The following is a 5,299-nucleotide window of genomic DNA, read 5'->3' on the forward strand; positions in this document are numbered from 1 at the left end:
ATTAGAGAGAAAAATAACTGCTTTGAGGTACAGAACTGGGCCTGAGACTGAACTGAACACGAGAAACATTCTGGTATAAATTTAACAAATGATTTCTTCCTCTAATTTTCTTTTGACTTTGCTAGTATTTCTGAAGCAAAGTATATTTGAAACTTAGATTTTAGGTGCGGAGAAAGGTAGGTTTTAAAAATATGTGTAAGAAAATACTTCATAAACTGTAAAGCAGCATCTTTGTTTTGGTTATTGTAGTGGAATTATGGTTCATAGTTCACCTTTATAAAAGGCAGTAAATGTAATATTCCAAATATAGATTACTTAGTTAATGAGCATCCTTAAATAAAGTAGCAGCTTTCCACAACCTCGTGAGAGATGTGATCTGCCCGACTTTGCCTTATCTGGTGACCTAGGCTTATAGAAACTATTTCCATCAAATATTTTCCTGTAGGCATCGCATCGGTCTTTTTGCACAGATAAAATACACAGTTAAAATGATCAGCTGAAAGGTGTTTTCATAAAGTGCTAGTGGGAGTGTAAGTTGGTTAATTTTACAAAATTTATCAAAATGGCAAATATAATACATAAATCTTTTGACCCATCGATTTTACCTTTCAAGATTTATCCTGCAATAATATTTACATACATGTGAAATAATGTATGTACAAGGCTATTTCGAATACCAAAGATTAAAAACAGTCTACCTATCCATCAATGGGACACTAGTTACATAAATTATGGTACATCCCTGGAATATCATGCAACTGTGAAAAAGAAAATGAAGAAGCCTTCAGTGATATGGAAAGATATCCAAGATATATTGTTAATGGAAAAAAGCAAGGAACAGAGCAATATAGTATGCTGCCATTTAGATAAACATTATATATATGCACAAACACAGAAGAGGAAAAATATACATATATAATTACATATATGTATATACACAAAAAGCAAATAACATTGCTGTGGGGAGGAAAACTGGATGTCTGGGAGACAGGGACATGAAGGAGACTTTTCACTATATGCTCTTTTATACTTCGAACTTACAATTATATGAATTCACTACTTATTCAAAATGTTTACAGGTTTAAAAGTCAATATATACATTTGTACTTATCTATTTCCTTTTAAAGCACAGTTGCCCATAGATTGTAGAGGAGTCTGACCCTCTTTTCCTCCTTGCTAGCTGAAAAATATCTCCATCAGAGTCATTACTCTGGGGTACGTGTGACTGGGTCCTGCCAGGCTTTTGTCAGTACTTGTCCCAGTGACTGCAATCCTTGCATCTGCTGGCAAATGTCTCTTAAATAGACTCCTTGCCTGTGTGCCCACTTCAGTATCTGAACATTGCCTTCCCCTGGAATTTCAGTCGCCAAGTTCTGCCCTCTTTATTGAGAGGTCCCATTCCTCTGTTCTCATGTTTAGTCCTCCAATTCTGACCATTTTATTTGTTGTTCCCAGTCAAACTCTTTAAAAAAAAAAAAAAAAGAAAACTGATAGTCAATTTATTTAAAAGGCTGAGTTAAGCATCTACAATGGTGACTTCAACCTCGACTACTGGCTCAATACCGATGGAAGTAATCTGCTTAACAACCTCAGAAGGACTGCGCAAGTCAATGAGTCGCTTGTGGATCCTCATTTGAAAACGATCCCAAGTCTTAGAACCTTCCTCACTGGGAGTTTTTCTTATAGTGATTCTGAGTCTTGGTAGGCATCCGAACTGGTCTTTTGCACTTTGATATTCTTATCCTTTGCACCTCTGATCAAATCAGCACACACCTTCTCCAAAGATTTTACGTTGCAGCTGGTCAGAGTAATTCTAATTCGGTGAATCGCCGCCTCTAGTTCCACCGGTGTCTTTCCGGTATTTTTAAAAGCCATCGCTGCGGCGCGGCTTCCTGACCGACTTCTTCCTCCGCGAGAGCGCACAGAGGTGAGTCAGGAGCAACAGCGAGCTAAACGAAGCTCAACTAAAGCTGCTACCGCGTCTTTCTCAAAGAGAAACTCTTTTAACATTAATGCCATGATTACTTCCATACTGTGTTAGACCCATTGGAATGAATTTTGTCTTTGTGCTTGGAGCTAGGGCAGAAGGTCCAAGGTGCAGTCCATGCCCTCCCAGTCTGTCCCATCCCATTGCCCAAAACCAGACAAGCTAGACACCCGGAGCAAGTTCACTGTCAAAAAATGTACATCCCATTGGAGGGTCTTCTATGCCTCCTCTGAAATTTCATGTGCTTGAGATTTTGTTTAAATATCTATAATCTCTCAGTTACTCATTGGCAGCATACACACTGAATGGAGGCTTAAGATTTAAACTTTTAAAGACGATATCAAGGAATCGATTAACTCATCATCACAAGAGATTAGCAGAAGCCATGGAAGACATTACAGTGGCTTAGAATAGTGGTTCTCAAACTTTAGTGTGCACCAGCAGGGAGGGCTTGTTAAAGCTGGGACCCCACCTCCAGAGGTTCTGATTCAGTGTATCTGGAGTGGGGCCGAGAATTTGAACTTTTAAAAAGTTCCCAGATGGTGGTGATGCTGCTGGTTTAGGTATAAACAGGTTAAGATGAGAAAACTGTGGCATAGAGGGATTATGCGAGTTACCCAAGGTCATATAGCTAATAAGTGGTGGAACCAGAATTTCGAATCCAGGTATTTTTACTCCAGAACCATCATGACATCATTATGTTCTTTTTAGTAATAAACAAACAAACAAACAAACAAACTTAAAATCTAAAATAAAAATGATCATTTTAGAATGATCATTGTGACTTAGCATTATTAAATGTATTTTTTTGGCAACATTTATTTTTCAGCAGACTGACATTCTCTACTAAGTGCTATTACTATTAACCACTAAACATGTTTCCTCACAGTTTTAATTATTTTCAATTTAGAAGAAAAATATTTATTGAATATCCAATATGGTCATCAGGGATAGTAATTGTCAAAAATGTAATTAATTAAAAATTCAATTCAGAAAAGTCTCTGCTCCACTCAGCAAAATAACAAATAAATAAAAAATTTTTCTAGTTGAATTTTCAATATTTTAACGCAAAAGCATAATTTTATTGGCAATGATTCTGTTGAACTTAAGATGTTACTTGGCACCTTTTCTGCATTTTTCACAGGGAAATCTTTATCCATTTGAAAAATTTAGACTAAGAAATGCAAACAATTCAGCAGTTGTCTTTACCCTTAAAATTACGTGTCTAACCAGGTACTTAGTCTATCAATTACATGATTAAAAACAAAGAACTATAATTCTTTCCCCTAAAAAAAGTGCCAAAATTATGGTGCTATTATATAAGCAGAACAAAAATTTTTTAAATATCACTAAATTTTGCTAATGTGACCAAAAGAGTCATCCATGAAGATAACATAAAAAATATATAGTTATCACTTATGTTTTAAGACAATCCTTTATCTATTGATATATATATATATTAAAATACATAATTCCAACTGACTTCCTCATACTTGCAGCTAAGAATTAGCCAATTATTAATCCACCTCTGCCACAGTGCTTTATCTTTACCTTGCCAACAAAGGCTTCAGGATCCTTTAGACTAAAAGGCCAGCAAGCTTAGAAAGCATTGGGAAATGTTCTTGACACACCAGTGAACCATAGATAGGCTCTCTATGCACATGCAAACTTTGTTCTATTCCAAAAAGGGGCAGCAGTAACAAATATAACATCTATGCTCTTTGGTGAAATGCAGATTCTGAATTATTCAAGATAATTTTTCCAATAAAATGATCTATTGTGATACCAATTATATATTTATGTTCATATTTTTTATTATACTATATAATTTGGTCTAATATGCTTAGAATATTAGACCCAAACAAAACTACAAAACAAACAGAATGATTTATTACTAAATAGACCATTGGAATAGAGATTAGATAATTTTTTATTGCTATATAATTGACATATAATATCCTATCAGTTTCATGTGTTCATCATAGTGCTTCGATATTTATATACATTATAAATAGTCCCCACAATAAGTCTAGTTACCAATTAAATCATTTAGTACATTTGTAAAATTTTACCCTCATTGTTGTTCAAGGCACCAAGCTGCAAAGTAAAATTTGAGGGTCAGTACTATAATACAGTAGGCAGAATTCTAGAAGTTCCAGAAATCTGCACTGAAGTCCTGCATACATAGAGTGAAACTCTACATGGCTGGGCAAAGAACAACTTCTGTAGAAAGAACTACCAGGAAGTTGTGTTCAGTCAATTCCTAGAGTTCACACAGGACCAAGGATCTTCAAGTTCTTACCAGCCTGAGTAGAGAGACCTTGATCCCAGAAATGTCATACTTTAGGAGTGCAGCTAATCTAGCCCTAAAGGAAAAGCTGTTCTAGACCCACCCTGAAAAATCTTAAGAGGAAGTCTTAAAGAGATCAAGCTGACTTACATATAGCCTAACTGCCTACCAGTACAAAGTCTATAAGTATTTAAAATAATATAGCAAATTCTAAGACTCACCTACGTATAATTTATAATGCCCGATAGCCAATCAGAAATTATCTAGCATGCAAAGAAACACATAATATGACCCATGAGGAGAAAAACAGAAACAGACACAGGAATTATAGAATGATGGGGTTAACAGACAAGGAAGATAAAACAGCTATTACAAATATTCTCAATAAAGTAAAAATAGGAAGTATAGTAAAAGAATGAAAATAGAAATGGAAAATATGGAGGAAAAAGAGCCAAAATGAAATTCTAGGTATGGAAAACATAATAGTTCAATTTATAATTTCACTGGATGGAATTAATAGATTAGACACCACAGAAGAAAAGACCAGAGAACTTGAAGACATAGCAACAGAAACTATCCAAAATGAAGCACAAAGAGAAAAATGGCTAAGAAACAATACATAGAGCCTCAGTGATCTACAGGAAAATATCAAGCAGTTCAACATAAGTACAATTGGAATCCCAGGAGAGGAGAAAGAAGGGAACACAAAAATATTTAAAGAAATAAAGGCCAAAATTTTTCTAAAATTGATATTTAAAATCCAATAAACCTTAGTAGGTGAATGGATAAATAAAATGCAGTACATCCAGACAATGGACTACTATTCAGTGCTAAAAAGAAATGACTGATCAAACCATGAAAAGACATGGTAGAATCTTAAATGCATATTACTAAGTGAAATCTGAGAATACTACATATTGCATGATGCTAACTATAGACATTCTGGAAAAGGAAAACTACAAAGACAGTGCCAGGTGGGGGTGGGAGATGGTGGGGATAAATAGGCAAAGCATGGAGGATTT

General features: G+C 35.0%; 1 pseudogene; it reads right to left on the reverse strand.

Annotated features, from left to right (window-relative positions):
- Positions 1–1,516: 1,516 nt before the first annotated feature.
- Positions 1,517–1,993, reverse strand: LOC105305904 (annotated as a pseudogene).
- Positions 1,994–5,299: the final 3,306 nt, after the last annotated feature.

This window comes from Pteropus vampyrus, unplaced genomic scaffold (genome assembly GCF_000151845.1).
Source record: "Pteropus vampyrus isolate Shadow unplaced genomic scaffold, Pvam_2.0 Scaffold404, whole genome shotgun sequence".
Classification (NCBI taxonomy): domain Eukaryota; kingdom Metazoa; phylum Chordata; class Mammalia; order Chiroptera; family Pteropodidae; genus Pteropus; species Pteropus vampyrus.